Raw genomic sequence first — 20,306 nt, 5'->3', positions numbered from 1 at the left:
AGAGAGAGAGGGAGCCTAAAACATGGGAGAGAGGGGAGCACCCAAAACCGTCCAAAACTTAAAAACTAAGCCCCCCCCCCCCCCCTCCACGTTTTATGTTGTTTTTCTAGTATTTTTTTTAGGGTAATTTACACATACCACCCCTGAGGTTTGATGAAAGGATAATTTTACCTTTTTTGTTTAAAAAAATTCTACGTACCCCTTTGAGGTTTGCAAACAGTAACAAATAAGCCCATTCCGTCAGTTCATGACTAGCAGTGTTTAAAATAAGAGGTGAACTGATAAAATTACCCTTGCAAGAAAAGAATAAAATAAAAAAAACCCACAACTCATCTTCCCCAAATCGATTGGTAAGATGGGTTACAGGTACAACACCATGGATGTGGATCCGATGGGATCAAAACTGACACCATAACAAACCGTAATGGGATGATTTAGAATAAGGATTGGCAGCATCGAAAGCTGGTTATAAAGGGGAAAGTTTTGAAAATAAATGGAAACCTATAAATTCGGCCAATCTGAAAAATGAAACCCTACCCTACGCAAAACCAGCTACACATTCAATTGATTGCTGCATCTAATGTTCACAAAAGAAAGAAGCATCAATAGAGGAGGGATTGTATCAACTTCGGCGAAGCAAGAACTGTTGAAAATACTGGATTTGCAAGCAAACGGATCTCATAAGCGGCTTGGTTCTTCTCTTCCCCTGTTCTGACCACAAGCGTGTGAGCAAGATAGTTGGCGAGCTGATTCATGGCTTGCTGTTGCGTTACTGCCGGCAAGAATTGTTCTTGTTATGTCACGATTGAATGCCATGTTCCGCCATTGAAATCCCATTATCGGAACAATACTGCTGGATAAGCTTCCGCAGAGTTGCAGGTGCGCAAAGATAGGTTAGATGAGACTTCAACTCACCCCTGGAAGCGCTCGCTTGTTATGACACGCATCGACTGCCTTATCTGCTTCCTGCTTGGACGGACATGTCAAGAAACAACAACCTGTAAAACGAAAACCAGATATAAAAACATAGAAATAAACTAAAATGTCAATATAGGGTTTAAACAACCGCGAGTACCCATTCAAAATCACACACGCTTAAATCGCTCAAAACAGGCATTCGTAATTCGTCCAGAGTCAAGATATGATAACAAAATGCAAAAACAATTTGAAGAACAAGAGTTGAAGGCAGAGTTTTCTCAACCTCTGGAATCACGAGTAGACTTGTCTTTGAGGATGTTGACCTCATCCACCAGAGCAACTTCCTTGAACATTGCGAGAAGCTGAGGCTTCGGTCATGTGCTTTGGGACCTCACCGACAAAGAGCTTCACACACTCTCTCTCTCTCCACTAGATTTTGGAGTTTTCTCTTCTTCCGCCATTAATGCCGAGAACTCATGTTCAGTTTCCAGTACTCTGCAATTCTTGCAAGCAAACGGATCTCATAAGCGGCTTGGTTCTTATGGTGTCAACTTTGATCCCATCGGATCCACATCCATGGTGTTGTACCTGCAACTCATCTTCCTCAATCATTTTTTCTTTTTTGCAAAGGTAATTTTGTCAGTTCACCTCTTATTTTTAACACTGTTTGTCTTAAACTGACGGAATGGACTTATTTGTTACTATTTACAAACCTCAGGGGGGTAAAATTATCCTTTCGTTAAACCTCAGGGGTGGTATGTGTAAATTATTCTTTTTTATTATTTAAAATCCTATTTTGAATAAACCCAGTAAGAGTTTGTTTCTCTCGCTCATCTTTGACTTAAACTTATTTAAACATGATGGACTTCTTTTTGGTGAAGAAGTAGAATCTAATGAGGAATAGTAAATTAATTCAAGAAAAATTACATTGCAACCCCCTGAGATTTTTCTTAAATACGAGCGACCCCCTGTGTTTCGTGGAGTTGGCAGTATTAAATAATACAATCTAAAATACCAACTTTGCCCTATTCTAAGATCATAAACCAAAAACCTATTCAAACCTCTTTACCATTGCCTTCTTCCCCAAGACTGAAGTCGCAGGACCTACGACTCCACCTGCCATTATCTCTCTCTTCTCTCCCTCATCTCAACTACCCATCTCTTCACCCTTTCTTCTATCTCGTATTTCCATTCTATTATCTGTCGTATTTCGTTTTTTTTTTTTTCTCTCACGCCTCTCCCTTATCGCCATTAACCCTAAAAGTTTCAACAAACCCAAATGCTTCTTCCTCGCGTAGCATCAGTTTGTCCATCGTCGGAACATGAAAAATTCAAACTCGAAATATTAAAATGGATCCAAACCTAAGTGAGAGAAAGAGCGCTGGAATTTTAGATGTCAAATTTGGGATTAGCATTTCGGAAAATTTGTAATCAGAAATTGAATCTTACAAACCCTTGTGTACCCTGAGGTGGAAGAGATTGATTGACGCAAATACCTGAGAAGCAAACAAAAATTCTGTTGCAGAGAAAAAACTAATTTTCCATTCTGGTATTAAGGGTACGATTCCCAGCACTAAAACCCTAACTTTATTCCACAACTAGTCTTGACAGATGATAGGGAACACTGGGTGAAACTTCAGTTCATAACCTCTTGATTCCAGAAGGGGTCTCTGATGGAACCGTGCAGGTAGGTTCGCCCATTGGAGGGTAACCAACATACAAAGTTTCAGATTGATTAGAGCAGATTGAAAGGAGATCAATCCACTCTTTTCTGGCTGCAAGTGTCAACCAGAAAAAAGCATAGGTTGGGTACAACAAGATAGTTGTAATAGTAACATAAGAAAAGTAATATATTAAAGAAACAGAGGAGTTAAGGGGGAAACGGACCTAAGAGGGAGAAGAAGAAAAGAAGAGAGAAGTGAGATAGAGAGGGGAAGAACAAGGAGAAACACAGCTGGCTAAAATCCATCACCAAACACCAAGGTAACACTCCAACTCCAAATCAAATATTGTTTAAATCAGAAACCGTAATTTCCAACAACCAAAAGAACCCAACTCAGAAAGATCCTGAAGTTGAATGAGATTCAGATATTTGAGAAAAAACAAATAGAATCAAGGACCCACCTTCGTAAACAATATCATCAGCGTGGAAGTTTTCAGTTTTACTCTTTATATTGAACCATTTCTAATCATAGTCTTGGACCATGAGATCTTCATTGGAAGAATCAGAAGTCTGAAAAAAATGAATCTAGAAATAATGGATTGTAAATATTTGAATCGTACTTTCAAACCCTAAACGATTTGGGGCAAGTTCGAGAGCATCTGAGACCTTAGTCTGAGACCTAAAAACCTTATGGAAGTTTTTTTTTCCAAGTTATATCAATATAGAATGGAAAGGAAAGTTCTTTGGGGACATTTCTTTTCCTCCCCTATTTTCAGTCTCAGGTGTTTCAGTCTCAGGTGTTGGTATTGTTCTGCACCTTTCAGTTTCAATTCCGCTTCACCGCTTCAAAGGTTTGCTGAACACCACCGCCCCCACTCTTCTTCTTCTTCACAGAACACCACCGTCCAACTCTCTGCATCTCTGAGCTCATGAAGGCGACGGTGGTGTTTCATCAGCTGAATAGATCGCCAGAACCCTAACTCCTCATGAAATTAGCGTTTCATCAGCTCATGCCCATTAGGGTTATTTTAGTCATTTCAAGGCATCAATCACAAACACCATAACACTTAACTGGAATTGTCTAAGGGAGTGGGCCCGACTGTAACAACTAACCTAAACTTAGGGGGTCTAGGTGTCTAATGTAGAAACACAGGGGGTTGCATTGTATTTAAGACAAACCTCAAGGGGTCACAATGTAATTTTCCCAAATATTTTTAACTTAAAATTTCTTTCTAGCAGGGGAATTAGGGTTATAGGAGAACAACCAGTTATTCTTCCTCAGACTGGATTTCAGTACTCTCTGCATGTCCATTAAATAGTCCTAATGGGAGAATGATAAGATGGGAATTTCGTCATGTTTCTAATGTAAAAATTTTATTAAGCAGTTTGGTTCTTTAATGGTACTAGTAAACTCACACGTGCATTTCCATATGTTGGAGAGGGAGAGGGAAAGAGAGAGAGAAAGCATGTTGTCTAGGCTCATATCATTAGCATTTTATCCTTGCACTATTTTTTTTTATATCTTCTCTACATGAAAGGGAAAAAGCCAACAGATGTTGCATTTTTATCATTATTCTTGTATTCATATTGTATGAGCTGAAAATGATAAGAAGATAATTTGTTCCACAATTGTGTGCTATCAATAGGGGTTCATTCCCTCTCTCTCTCTCATGCAAATGCAAATAATATCATATTACTCATTATAATTCAAAATCCCTACATTTTCTTAGCATGGTGTGAAGAAAGTTCTTGCTACTTTCTCAATGTGAAGTTGCTCTTGGAGTGAGGAGGTGAATGACTATGCACAAACATTAAAGGTGAATCCAGATTGAAATAACAACTTAAACCCTTTGGAATACCCAGTGATATCATTGCAAATTAAGCTGTCTTGTAATCCTATATAATGAAACATTGCATTTGAATTTGCTCTATAGGGAGGATTGTTAAGTGTTATGTACTATTCTAAGAGTGTATAAGTAGAGAATTCTAGGTAAAGTTGTAATACATTAAGCAATGTATGAGGTCTTAGTTAAGCTTTTGAATTTGCTCTATAGGGAGGATTGTTGAGTGTTATGTACTATTCTAAGAGTATATTCTTTCTCTTCTCTTTTTGATTCCTCTTGTTCTCTTCTCTTCAATTCCTTTTCTTCTCTTCTCTTTACTGCTGATCCTCAAAATTTTGATATTATTACAAGGACAAAGTAGCAGATTTATTAGCCAACTTAATGTCTACAGGTCAAGGAAACCTTTTGTTTCATACCCACAGGGCAAATGGTATGGCAAGGAATGGTATTTGCTCTAGATATTAAAGATGCTAAACAAACAAGGATAGAAGACATTTTAAGTTGCCATTATTTGTAACTTTTCACATTCTTTAAATAATACAGTTCATTTTACATATAAGAGAACATCTATGAAAAACATATTTTGTTGTAAGTATTTGATTATCTATTTTTGACTGTATAATCAATAAAACCTAAAGAAAACCATGCTTTTGTTCACGATTTTTTGACCCGGACCTGCAATATTCGTTGTTGTTCTTCATCAACTGTTTTCTTTTTCTTTTGTTTTACCCCCATGGTCTGTCTAGGGTAGTGATGATATCAAGGATCTGAAGTCATTCTATCAGTCGCTTATTGAGAATTTGAGATGGCATGAGAAGGAAAACCTTGTCTGCAGTTGCATAGCATTTTGATCAAATTTTAGGAGGAAAAAGGTGCCAAACTCATATTCGAACCCATAATGGTTACCCCTTCATCCATGAATTGCTTAGGCTTGAACTCATTAGGCTTTGACCGAATAGCTTCATCATGGGTTATCACCCACACGTTCACCAAGGCAGTTGCTCTTGAGTGAGAACACAAATAAAGTTCAGCCAAGAAACCATGTTGACTGGCTTATGTTGTTAAGAACACTGATCTTGCAAAGAAGACATACCAACACTTCTGATCTAGTATTCACTCATTGGCCCCCCCTGTTCAACCAGTTGGACTGGTGGCAGGTCAAGATGGCTTTGACCCTTAAAGCTAAAAAAATTAAATGTACAAATATTGAGAGATATGTCTAATAATAAAGGTAAATGTGTAACACAAATAAAAGTGTTGTTGCTTTTTGATCTGTATTCAGGTTGTAATGGGTTAGATATGTTCAAAACTTGCTAATAGCAAGTTACAATGTACAAAGTACGCATATTCCAGATGCCCATTGTTTTAATAATCCATCTTTATAGGCCATCGGTTCGACCATGCATCCTTGATGGAAGGTCCGTTAAACAAGTTAATAGGCTTGAGTGAAAGTGTGGCATTAAGGTTGATCATTCCTTCTTGTGGACGATAGTAAGTTGAACAGTTTAAAAGTTTGGATCCCACACTAATTCATCAGCCTTTATTTCATCTCTCAGTAATTTGTTTCGTTGGTTCTAACAGTAAGGATCATTATTTATAAAAAAAAAATATATAACTATTTTTGATCTTGAAGTAAAAGGCAATTCACCTGATCCTTATATCTCGAATATAGATCCCAAATGCTCTGCCATTATTTTGATCAGTTCTCTGTCCCTCAGCCTCTCTTCTTCTCAATACAACCTTCACTTTCTGATCTAGGGTTTCTTTTTCTATACCTGATGAAAACCCCAGTGGATGAAACCAAGAGTGAAAAGATTAGCGTAATAAAAAAAACAAAATATTCAAAATATCCTTTGTAATGTATTGCTAATAGAGGCAGGGTGAAACATGGTTCCATATCTCATGTGTCAAAAAATAAAGTTGCACACTATTATTGAACACACTTCACTTTTAAAAGACTAAAAAAAATTTCAATTTACTTTCATAAAGAAGATCATTCTTATTGAGAATTTTTTTTGGGTAGAATCTTACTGAGAATGGAATGAAGCAAAGTCAAGGAAAAGAGTACCCAGTTTTCGACCTCATGCTCTTGAACAGCTTTTGCTTATATCCTTTATCGCTCAAAGATGGCGGTAGTAGAGGACCCAAATTGCATTTCAAGATGCCTCGCTAAATCAAAGATTGCACCGGTATTCACCACTTCTGCAGAAAATTCAAAATCGTTCTGCACTGGAACAGTTGATGGATGCATTGGCTTGTGAGAGAGAGATATAGATACAAGGAGTGTGGATTTATACGATGGAGGGTTAAGATTTGGAAAATCATGTCGAAGTGGGGCATTTGAAGGGTTGTATTGGTTGAGGACCTGAAGATGTGCAACATTTCAAAGAGACAAGCCCTTGCAAAAAAACATTATTTTTATTATTTATCCACAGAAAAAATTAAAGAGACTACAAGAAAATATCTTTGCTGACTCCAAGTTCATAATCCAATAAGAAAAGAAAAGTTGCGGAGCAGATATAAGTTGTTCTGTTGTAATCCAAATTAACGGAAAGTAGGAAACAGAAAAGGTTTGTAAACAAGAGCTATAAACACAATAGAGATGAATTTGCAACCCATAGAGTTCATATGTGATCAGAGAATCTCATATGCTTACCATTCGGTAAACCCATTCACTTTCTGCACCCAATTTCCTTGTATCTGTTTAACCCCATAGAAGTTTACCAGCCTCTGAGCTAAACCACCGAGGAAGGGGAGAAAAAAATCCAGTGCAATTTAGAGAAGGCCACAAATACAAATCTCTATTTGAAATCCATTAAAGCTAGTCGTGCCAAAAGCAAAGACAACTAAGTTTCCAAAACATGGAGCGAAATCGGAACAAATGTAATGATTAAGAAAACAATAAGTTTGGACATAAGCCAATCGCTTTCTCATATCTTACTTCAAATTAGAAGAAACGAAGTAAACACTCCAAAAGAACTGAATTTCCGGCTTAGAACCTCTGAAAATGAGAAAGAAAAAGATCAAAAGAAGTCCCAAAAATAGAGAAAGCCAATATGCATAACCCATGGCTGCAACAGAAATAATAAAAAATTGAAAAGTCATACCTAAAATCTTTGAAAGAGGGGAAAAAAGGGCAAAAATTCCACAACTCTGCAAGTCTGAGTTTTGTTTGCACTCAATGATAGAAAATAGAGATGAACCCGTCTCAAGTTCGATTAGCATTTTCCTTGAAATTTCAATTCTTAAAGCAATAGGGTTCAAAAAATGAAATTAAAAAAAGGGAGAAAAGCTTTTTGTAGGCCTAAAAAAAACACCCACTATAGCCCAATCAATCGAGATCGATTCCACCGCTTGTACCAACAGGTGAACGTACATGGAGAGCCAACCACCTGTCCTATTTTTGCCATTTACAAGGGGAGGAGGGGTTTTTATGGAAACAACAATAAAATGTGATTGTCTTTATGATGTACGTTCACATGTTGGTACGTGCAGATGATCCATTCTGCAATCAATCAACTTCTCATTTTCAACCAAAACTGATTGTGGGTGTAGAGGGAAGGAGAGAGAGAAACCAAAATAGAGAAAAGAGGGGTGGGACAAGAAAGAACACAGAGATTAAATACCCCATAGATATTTGTTAGGGTTTAGGGTTTAAGCACAAGGTTGCTTAAAGCATTACACCTTGAGTATCTAGTTTGGAATACCCAGACTGCTGCCTCCAGCTAGTATTTATAAGAAACTAGGGTTTAGGTCAGATGGGCTAATTACTAGATTGCCCCTCACAGCCTGGGCATTAATACAAGTACGATTATATTAGAACATATGAAGGGATATTACATAAATACCCTTACAATCTCCTCCTATGTTCTACATATATCCACCACACATGTATAGAAAACCATTGTTCAATCAGTAATTGAATCAATATAAATTGAATACATTGAATATCAATAATCCAAAAAATCAAGTAAGCAATAAGTAAACTTCAAGAAATAAAACTAGGGTTTTAGATCAAAACTAAACTCAACAATAAATCCGAAGTTCCACATGCAAGTGGCTAAACCAAAAGAAGTAATCAAAAGGAAAAGTCCTTGCAATCCATGTGACTTCACTAATCAAGTAAGTCATCCTCATCGAGATCCAGGTTCAACCGTTCTCCTCCATCTTCGCCATTCTTTGTAATTTGTCAAATATGAATTTCATAAGATAATATGAATTCAATCATTTGCACAATAGTATCTAGTTCAACAATAAAAACTTAGTACATTTCATATAAGGCTGAAGGTAAATAAAAAACAATAAACATCATCATCAAGTTTCTTTACAAGAACTCAATCCTATATAGTCTCTATTACAAGGACCATACCATGTTTCCATTTGGAATACTGTGTTCGTCATATCAGTCATAGATTTATGTTGTATCATCAAATTTGGAATGGTACACCATACTATGAAAGACATGTCATCAAATATGGAATGACATAAAGACTAGCACAATATCATTGAAACATATCAGACATTTTTCATATTCCTTTGTGGAATAACAAAGTAAGGAAACTTCACATGAAAATTTGCTACACCATCAAGTTTGGAATGGTTTCACAAACCCCCTTACTTAGTAACCTAACTAAGTTATCTGAAACATGTAAACTATCCCGAATGCTTTCCAAGGCTAGATGAGATTCGAATAATTCAAAATAATACTGGGTTAAGTTAAGACCTGACTAAATGGTCTGGCCTAGTGCAACTTATTGCATATATCAAAATATCCTTTCAAAGTTAGAGGATGCCCAGAATAACATAGAGCATAATCTAGAGTACCCTTAAGGTATCTCATCAGCCTCATCAGGGCATCCCAATGCTCTTTTTCAGGATTACTAGTGAAACAACTCAGCATGCCTACTGTAAAGGCTATGTCTGGCCTAGTGCAACTCATTGCATACATGAGGCTACCAATCAGTTTAGAATATTCTAATTGATTCATGGTGTCACCTGTATTAGGTTTCAACCATTTGTTATAGTCATAGGGTGTCTCAATCGGTTTACAATCATTGTATCCCCAACTAAAAAGTAGTCTCTCAATGTAATGAGACTGACTAAGGGTGATCCCTTGCTCACTGAAGTTTACTCTCATTCCAAGAATGGTGTCTACCACACCAAGATCTTTCATGTCGAATTCTTTAGACAAGGTTTCTTTAATGTCACTCACTATAGAGAGATCAGAACCAAGAATCAATATGTCGTCTACATACAAACAAATAATCGCGACTTTGTTTGACTTAGACAAAAAATAAAGGCACTTATCCGAGTTGTTGGTCCAAAAACCAAGGCTCTTTACTGTCTTGTCAAACTTCTCATGCCAGAATTTAGGTGATTGTTTAAGATCATAGAGAGATTTGTTTAATTTACAAAATCCTTTTTTCAGAACCTTCCATGACAAACCCTTCAGGTTGGTTCATGTAGATTTTTTCTGTTAGGTTTCCATTTAGGAAAGCTATTTTTACATCCATTTGATGGACGACATAATGCTCAATAGATGCTATGGCAAGAAGAATCCTTATCGTTTTCTAATGGCAGACGGGGGAGTAGATGTCAAAATAATCTATCCCTCTCACCTGGGTATAACCCTTAGCTACTAACCGTATTTTATACCTGGCTATAAACCCATCCGGATTAAGTTTCTTCTTCAGTATCCACTTACACCTTATTGTCTTGGCCCCTTTAGGTAGATCAACAAGGTGCCAGGTCTCATTCTGCATTAAAGAGCTCATTTCCTCATCAATGGCTTCTTTCTATAGCAGTGAGTCCCTAGATCTCATCGCTTCCTTATAGGTGAATGGATCAACCTCTAAATGGTAGGTCACAAAATCCTCACCAAAATCTTTGGATACCCAATCTCTAGTAGATACTCTTCTAGGTTCTGATTCAGGGAGCATTATGGGAGTAGTGTCAAAAACAATTGGTTCAGATTCCAAAGGTGATCCTGTAACCATTTCAGTCAAACTAGGCAAGGTCAAGCCTTTATCTCTGAGGAATTTATCTTCAAAGAATATGGCATCCCTAGATTCTATCACCACATTGGTTGATAGATCCAAAAATCGGTCTGGAGCACTATCTTCTACACAGCCTAAATACACACAAGTGCTTATTCTAGGTTCCACCTTAGGTCTCCTAGGGTCTTGTATCCTAACATAAGCTATACAGCCCCAAACTTTAAGAGTGTCATAACTACAGGGATGGTTATGCCATAGTTCATAAGGTGTAGAAGTCAGTTTTGAATGTGGTAGTCTATTTAGAATGTGATTTGCAGTCAACACTGCTTCCCCCCAATAGTAAGAGGGCATGACTGCTGTCAATAACATGGAGTTTAACATCTCTGTTAATGTCCTGTTCTTTTTTTCAGTGATGCCATTTGATTGAGGTGAGTAAGGAGCAGTAGTTTCAAGGATTATGCCTACAGAGGCACAGAATTTCTTGAACTCTGTCAATTTGTATTCTCCTCCTCTTTCACTTCTAAATCTTTTAATTTTCAAGTTTTAACTGATTTTCTACCCTATTCTTAAAAATTTTAAAATTTTAAAATGCTTCATCTTTAGATTTTAACAGGTATAAATGACAATATCTAGAAAAATCGTCTATAAATGTTATCAAATATTTCCGACCACCTCTAGTTGTGTAACTTTTAAAGTCACAAATGTCAGAATGTATAAGTTCAAGAAGTTGAGGGCTCCTAGAAATCGGTCTGAAAGGTTTTCTAGTTATTTTGGTTTGAGCACACACTTCATATCTGTTAAATCTAATTGAAGTGTCTAATGGTAAATTAAGAATTTTAGCTAATTTGAGCATTTTTCTATAGTTCACATGTCCTAACCTACAGTGTAGTATTTTTGGATCAAGTGAAGTATGGTTAACCTGGTTTATTGTCTCATTAGCTAAACTCAACCTAAACATACCATTCAAATTGTAAGCACATCCAAAATAAAAAGAGTTAACAGACAGTGTTACTCTACCACTACTAAAAGTAATAGACATGCCAGCATCAAACAAAATTCCAATAGAAATTAAATTTTTTTCAAAACCAGGAAAGATTTTAACATTTTTCAAAGTAAGTATTTTACCTGATGAAAGAACCAGGTTCACTGTCCCTTGTTGAATCACTTTCACGATGTCTCCATTTGCAACAGTGACAGTCTCTGCTACTTGAACAACATCAATGAGCAGGTTCTTGCTATTGCAAACATGACAAGTCGCTCCAGAGTCTAACCACCAATCTGAAGATGTACTGGCCAACCCCTTACCCTTGCCAACCATGGCAACAAAATTAGTAGGCTCAGTCTTGTCCACCAGCATGTGAACTTCCTTCTGTGGTGTGTCAGTGTTCCTTTTCTTAGGACCCCTACACTCAGATGCATAGTGATCCCATTTTCCACGGTTGCGGCACTTGCCTTCTTTTTAAAGTTAGTCTTTTTGGCCTCCAACTGTTGGGGTTCTTTCTTAGGTGGCTTAATCTGCTTAGGATTTTTCTTGGGTTGTGAAACGAAATTGGCAGATACCTGTTGTTGTTTCACCATCTCCAAGTTATTCCTAGCTCTGTTCTCATTTTCGATTCTAATGAACCGTTTGAGATCATCTAGCCCCACTTGTGTTTTCTTCCTATGCATCTCAGTTTTAAAGGAATGTCAGGTAGAGGGTAACTTAAAGATAATTGCACCCACTAAGAATGCATCAACAACAATGATGTTTTCTTGGTTCAGTTTTGTTCTCAAGTTCTCAAAGTTTGTTACTTGTGGAAGTATTTCATTGTCTTCTTGAAACTTGAAATTCATAAACTTGTCAACCAAGTGAGTCTTTGATAGGTCCTCCTCCTTTTTGAATTGGGCTTCTAGGTTTTTCCAAATCTATTTTGCAGTCTCATATTTACTATAGGTCTCTGCCAGCCTATCTGACAGGCAGTTCAATAGGTAGTCTTTGCAAAAGTCTTCATCACTTATCCATTGGGCTTCAGTTAGGTCCGTACAATCAAAAAAAGAATTTATTACAGTGTAGAAAATATTGAGGTACTTCAGTCCAAACTGAGTCCTCCTTTTCCAAGAACTGAACTCAGAGCCACTAAAGCTTTCCAATTTGATCATCTCAATTGGAACAACATGTTTCTCTATTGTTAAGTGATTTGTTTATATCCCAAGAAAAAATTCAAATAAAAATAAATGCTTCAAAGAACAATCACACCTGGAATGAAGAACCCTGGATTTAGACGGCGAAAGAAAAGATCACGACAGTGCGACGACGTCGGCGCTGGTGCTGACTCTAGTGGTGTAGATCCGATTCGATTTTGTGCAGCCGAAATCAAGAGGAAATAAGATTCTCACAAGTTCTTTTAACTTCTGTCTTTTGTCTTCTTCTGTTTTGTCTTTTTCTACTTTTCCTTTGTTTTTTTTTTTTTTAAATGGTCAAATCAAAGGAAATAGAAAATAGCAAACTTTCTGCCAACGAATTTTGCAAAATTTTTATTCTGTAAAATCTCCTTTCTCTCTCTTCTTTTTTATCAAATCAACAATGCTTTTTTTTTTTCTTCAATCAAACTGTCAAATCAAGAGAAGGTTTGAATAAACCTTATGGTCAAAAGAGTAATTTCTCTTGACAAAGGTTTGGACAAAGAAGGCTTTCGGCCAAAAGAGGGATTCCTCTCTGCAACTGAAACTGAAACTTCAAAATTAAGGAATTCCAACGCTACCAAGACCAAAACCCCGAATAAGTCACTGCTTGTATTCGGTTGAAATAGGAATAACCCTCCTCCCACCACAGCTGATGACAGCGCTATAGAGCCGCCATAGTTGGCAACGACGATTGCTATCAGAGGGGAGAAGTTCTTCTTTGTGGGTGGAGCCCGCCACACTTTAGTTGTTTTTTTTTTTTTTTTTTTCCAAAAAAAAAAACAAACGAACAACCAGAAAACTTTTGGTTACCAAAGCTTCTGGATAAAGAGGAATAAATCCTACAAACTTGAATGGTGAGCGGCGCCAAATCTGATCTCCAAAGTCAATCGTACAAGAATCGCCACTGTGATTTCAATCTCCAAGGTCGATTATATAAGAACCGCAACCGTGAAGCCGATTCCGTGAATTCGATCACCAAAAGCTGATCACACAAACTCTAAAACCGATCAAAGAGGGAAACAAAATTAATCTAATGCTTTAAGATTGTTAGGGTTTAGGGTTTAAGCACAAGGTTGCTTAAAGCATTACACCCTGAGTATCTAGTTTGGAATACCCAAACTGCTGCCTCCCGCTAGTATTTATAGGAAACTAGGGTTTAGGTCAGATGGGCTAATTACTAGATTGCCCCTCACAGCCTGGGCATTAATACAAGTAGGATTATATTAGAGCATATGAAGGGATATTACATAAATACCCTTATAATATTTTGTGACCCTGCTTCATCTACCTATGCTCAACGAGAGAAAAGGTAAAAAAGCAAAGTTTGGTTTTTTTAACCGAAACCGATAGAGGGTGAGAAGGGAGGAAGTGAGAGAAAACAAAACAGAGTAAAAAGGGCTGGGGGAAGAAAGAACGTAGAGATTGAAAACAGATTTTGGATGCTCCAAAGGTGAAAGAAAGAAGCCATGAAAGACACTTCCTACAAGGTAATATGTATGGGAACATGGTGGCCATGGCAAGAAAAACACTGTGGAGGTAGCAGTGGTTTCTGAGATTGTGGAAAGCCTCTTCGAAGGTATATTTCACCATTAATTCTTTGAATACTTTCCTTTGAACTGTTTTTTTTTTTTTTTTTTCTTTTTTACCTAATGATTAGAAAAGCTCATTCTTTTATATCGACATACTATGTGAACGCACATGTACATGACCCATGTTTCACTGTTACAGCATCGGTTGCTTAAACGAAGAAGCTTAGTGTTGGTGTAATATCCACATACATGGCTCAAGTTTTTGCGATTAAAGAAAAACTTAGGGGCACATATGATACTCAGAAGGACTTCTCTGTGAGTGTTTGGACTGTTGATGGGTTTCAAGGTGGCGAGGAGGATGTAATAATAATCTCTACTATCAGATCTAATGGGAAAGGATTAGTGGGTTTCCTTTCCAATTTCAATGTACTAATGTAGCTTTGACCAGGGCAAGGTACATGTGCATAGGATATATCTTAGTTAATAAGCGATGTTAGAGAGAGAGAAAGAGAGAGTGGGGGCTTCTTATTCTTACCTTTTTACATGGGAGAGGGAGACATCCATGAGTGTAGTATTGAGGCCACGTTTGAGTTGGAGTTGTGTGCACAGCAGCAAGGAGGTCCATGTGTCGTGAAGGGAGGGTGGGTATTGTTTTAATGGAGAAGTAATGAGAGAAAGAATCTCACCTACCTTCCTTTCTCGGATATTATCACATGTGATATACATGTGATAAAAATCCATTCATCCATGGAAACTCCAAGCAATCAGTCATCCATCTATGGCAAGTCCAGACAATCACTTACAACAGAATATTTGAGGATCCGTCCAGCTATGGCAACTCCAAGCAATCAATCCTAATTGAATATATTTGTATATTACCCAATATTGGGTTACCATCTTCACAAAGATTTATGATTTACATTGTACATCTGTATATATATCCCATTGGGATTATCTTATCAATTAAGGATATCATTCCATTCTATTATGGTATCACGAGCCACACTAGCTCCAACAAGCTTTCTCTAATTTTTTTTTTCTCTCTTCTCCATGGCGGGTGATGATATCTCAAACAACTTTTCCATTGGCCCTCTTGCCACGGCTGAGACTGCAAGTCCCCTTCCTGCTTCTTCCCTACACCATGCACACCACTTTATCTCTTTAAAACTTAATACTAAAAACTACATTTTCTGGAAGACTCAAGTTGAGCCATTTCTGGATGGCCAAGGCTTACTTGGACATGTCGATGGGTCCACTCTTTGTCTAGCCAATCCAACTGCAGCTTCTACATGGAGACGCCAGGATTCATTGATTCGCAGCCTTCTTATCTCCTCTCTCTCTCTGAGGAGGTGCTTCCATTAGTGGTTGTAAAGAAATCTAGTAAAGCAATTTGGGACACACTGTCCACGACCTTCTCTTCTACATCTGAAAGCCGATTGATGGCACTCAATATGGCCCTGACTGATCTTGAGCAGAAACCAGATGAACCAGTTTCAAAGTTCTTGCAACGTGCAAAGACCATTGCTGATGCACTCTCCGCTGCCAGGCACCCATTGCGCCCAAGTTCATTTAATCTCCATGTTTTTTGAGGACTGAAATCCGAATTCCAGTCCATGGTGTCCTCTCTTCTCACACGGACGGATCCCATAGGCTATGATGACCTTCATTCGATGCTCCTTAGCCATGAGTTCATTCATGGCACCTTATTGAAGAAACTCACAGTTGCAGACACACCAAGCACCATTCCTATTACTGCTAATACTATTCACCGTACCACTCCATCCGGCATCCCTGGCTCCTCCACATCTCCAAACCGTGGGGGCCGTGGTGGCCATGGTGGACGTGGTGGTTGTGGCTTTGGCCGTGGTCGTGGCTATCAACCTGCTGGATATGGACGCTTTTGGTGTTCAATTTGTAAATGGACGAACTATTCTGCTGATAGGTGTTTTTACCGAAACCAATATCCCACCCATAACCCATACCGTATGCAGTCCCTTCCCAACCCTGCAGTACATTACACATACCCAAACCAAACTAGTACCTATAACCCGCCACTTCTACCCACTCCACACCCATCCACCACACTCACTTGGTACCCGGATACTGGGGCTTCGCATCATGTAACCCCAGATATCCAATCTCTCTCCCAATACGATGACTATAATGGCCAAGAGCAAGTTCACGTAGGTAATGGTAAGGGGTTAAAAATCTTGCATGTTGGATCTACATCTTTACCCTCTCTATCTTCCCGTTCATTTTATTTGCACAATGTTTTACATGTTCCAAGCATTTCGAAATCCTTACTTTCTGTTCAGCAATTTTGTAAAGATAACAATGTATTCTTTGAATTTCACCCATCCGCTTTTCTTGTGAAGGACCAGGTAACCAAGGAAACGCTACTGCCCGGCCCGAGTAGGGATGGTCTATATGTCCTAGATTCCCCAAAGTCACCTTCTGCTTTCTCTGCTGTTCATGGTTCCTTAACTCTATGGCATCAACGTCTTGGACATCCGCATGAGCGGCTTTTAAAAATAATGGTCCAAGAAAATAATTTATCAAGTACTTCTTCTAGTTATAATAAAGTTTGTAAGGCTTGTCAGATGGGCAAGGCCCACCGGCTTACTTTGAATGCTTCCCCTAGTCGTAGTTTATATCCCTTGGATTTACTTTACAGTGATGTTTGGGGACCCTCCCCTATTGCTTCAATCTCTAACCATCAGTACCTTGTGGTCTTCGTTGATGACCACACAAAATTTATGTGGTTCTACCCCATGGTTCGAAAATCAGAGGTCTTTACTATTTTTCAACAGTTCCAATCCCATGTGGAACGTCTATTTGGTAGAAAAATAAAATCATTACAAATAGACTGGGGGGTGAAGTTTGTACTCTACCTGCCTATTTCGCCAAATTGGGCATTACCCATCGCTTGTCTGCTCCACATATGCATGAGCAACAAGGGGCAGTTGAAAGACGACATCGTCATATTGTGGAGACGGGACTCTCCATTCTTGCCCATGCGTCTGTCCCTCAAATCTACTGGACATTTGCCTTTGAAACCACCATTTTTTTAATAAATAGAATGCCTTCCTCAGTTTCATATGGCATCTCCCCTTTTCAATTAGTCTTCCATAAACGCCTAGACTACAATTTTCTAAAAGTATTTGGGTGTCTTTGTTTCCCATATCTCCGTCCCTTTAATCACCACAAAATGGACTATAGATCTTCGGCGTGTGTCTTCCTTGGTTACAGCCCTTCACACATGGGCTACAGGTGCCTTGACCTTCAATCTCACAAATTCATTATTGCTCGTCATGTCCGGTTTGACGAGATGGGCTTTCCTTTCTCCACATCTCTACCACTTAACCCACAAAATGTGCAGCCCACATTCTCCCAACCATGGGCCTCTGTGCCATTCCTTGCAAGCCCAGCCCAACCTCTGTAAGATCCCCCCCCAATACCACTCTCCCCATTACAAGCATCTCCACCATCACCCATCACTCCATTAACATCACCACCACATTTGGCCCAACCATCACCCACATCCAACCAAACCCCTTCTATAACCTCATCAACCTCCCCACCCTTGCGAACTAAGGCCGTGACTGACCTCTATAGAACCTCACCACCACCACCATTACAACCTCTAGCGGAGCCTGCAAATGACCCTTTACCCAACCAGTCTGTTCCCAACCACCACATGCGACTACGCTCTCATGGGCATCCCCCACAGGTACTTAATGCCACTACAATTATTACTGAACCAACCTCTTTTTCGCTGGCCAATAAGGTGTTGGAATGGCGGACAGCTATGGCCGAGGAATACAATGCCTTGATAAGAAATGGTACTTGGACTCTTGTACCTCGAAAGGATCAGATGAACTTGGTTGGAAATAAATGGGTGTATAGAGTAAAGCGCAAGGCCGATGGGTCTCTTGAGTGCTACAAAGCGTGACTTGTTGCCAAAGGTTACCATCAACAGTAGGGCTTGGACTATGGTGAAACTTTCAGCCCAGTGGTTAAACCCACCACCATCAGATGTGTGTTGTCTATTGCAATTTCCAATGATTGGCCCATCCGGCAGTTGGATGTCCAAAATGCCTTTCTTCATGGGCTTCTAGATGAAGAAGTTTACATGGCCCAACCACAGGGGTTCATTAATCCAGACTTTCCTAATCATGTCTGTTGCCTACACCGGTCCCAATATGGACTCAAATAGGCTCCAAGGGCCTGGTTCCATCGATTGTCAGAATTTTTGCTCAATCTGGGGTTCTTTGGTTCGAAGACTGATACATCATTATTTATTTGCAAGATGGGTGGGCTTACCTGTTACACTCTAATATATGTGATGATATCATAGTCACGGGTAGTGACCCGTCCATGGTCTCTGATTTATTGCACCAGCTTTCAAAGGAATTTTCCATCAAAGATCTGGGGGATCTTTACTTTTTCTTACGCATTGAAGTGCGTCGCAGCAAGAATGGGCTGTTTCTATCTCAGTCTAGATACATATCTGATCTGTTAGAGCGTACAGGCATGGTGGATTGCAAACCTGTGAAAACCCCCATGGCAGCAACTACAAAAATCTCTGAGTCAGGGGGTGTACCAATGTCAGACCCAACAAAGTACAAATCGGCCATGGGGGCACTACAATATGTTACTCTTAAACAGCCCGATGTATCATTTGCTGTTAATCGTGCATGCCAGTTTACGCACGCTCCCACAGAGGAACATTGGCAATTGGTCAAGAGAATTATTCGATACTTGAAAAGCACACAAACTGCAGGTTTATTAATTGGACGCTCCAAATCCAACAGCCTGCAGGCATTCACTGATGCTGACTGGGCAGGTGATGGATCGGATCGCAAATCCACAGGAGGTTTTGCAATTTATCTAGGGCCAAATCCGGTCTCTTGGATCTCTAGGAAGCAACGCACAGTGGCACGCTCCAGCATAGAAGCCGAATATAAGGCTTTGGTCGACACATCTGCGGAATTGGTTTGGCTAGAGTTATTATTGAATGAACTTGGTTATACAATGTCTGGTCCTCCAATCCTTTGGTGTGACAATCTCAGTGCCACCTACCTCTCCGCGAACCCGATTTTTCATGCTCGGACAAAGCATGTTGAGGTCTACTTCCATTTTGTTCGAGACCGGGTTGTAAAGAAACAGCTACAGGTTCAGTTCATTTCTTCTCAAGACCAGATTGCTGACACATTGACCAAGCCACTGGCTCATTCCCGGTTTGAAACTCTTCGTGACAAGCTGCAGATTCGGTTGCCCGATTCTCCACCTTGAGGGGGTGTAATGAGAGAAAGAATCTCACTTACCTTCCTTTCTCGGATATTATCACATGTGATAAGAATCCATTCATCCATGGCAACTCCAAGCAATCAGTCATCCATCTATGGCAAGTCCAGACAATCACTTACAACAGAATATTTGAGGATCTGTCCAGCTATGGCAACTCCAAGCAATCAATCCTAATTGAATATATTTGTATATTACCCAATATTGGGTTACCATCTTCACAAAGATTTATGATTTACATTGTACATCTGTATATATATCCCATTGGGATTATCTTATCAATTAAGGATATCATTCCATTCTATTAAGAAGAAGTAGGAATTTTTCTCCTCTCGGGTTCCCTGTCCGGTCAGCTTCGTAGGTTCCTCTCATAGGAGGGCAAAAATGACGACCTCACCCCACCCGGGGCAGAGGAAAAAAAGGGAGAGGTGAGAGATGGTCTCGATTGGTGGGAATAGGGAGAGCTTCCAAGCTCTTAACGTAAGAGAGAAAAATGGAACAGTACACGGGACATGTCTGAGAATGGTAAGAAAGAGCGGTTCGTGATTTATTTGCGAGAGGAGGGGAGGTACTTTGCGTTAGCGGAAAGATGTGTCTGTTCGCATGGGAAAAAAAAAACTCGTGGAAGGGATCTCAGGGGCATTTCAAGAAAGGGGTCTCAGGGTCATTATAGGAATTGGAAAGAGGACTCAGGGTATTTTGGGAGTTGAAAAAATTTTACAAAAAAAGTTGAGTACGTACTTTTATAGGATACATACATAGATTTGGAGAGAACAAGAATGAATTGTTGCTTTTCATAATTTTGAAATCTCTGAGATTGACAGATTTTATTTTCTTGAATATATGTTTGGTCATCAATGAGCCTTAGAATAAAATTTGTAGTTTA

This window comes from Telopea speciosissima, chromosome 8 (assembly GCF_018873765.1).
Source record: "Telopea speciosissima isolate NSW1024214 ecotype Mountain lineage chromosome 8, Tspe_v1, whole genome shotgun sequence".
Classification (NCBI taxonomy): Eukaryota; Viridiplantae; Streptophyta; class Magnoliopsida; order Proteales; family Proteaceae; genus Telopea; species Telopea speciosissima.
The sequence above is the reverse complement of the archived record's forward strand: the minus strand, read 5'-3'. Positions refer to the sequence as shown.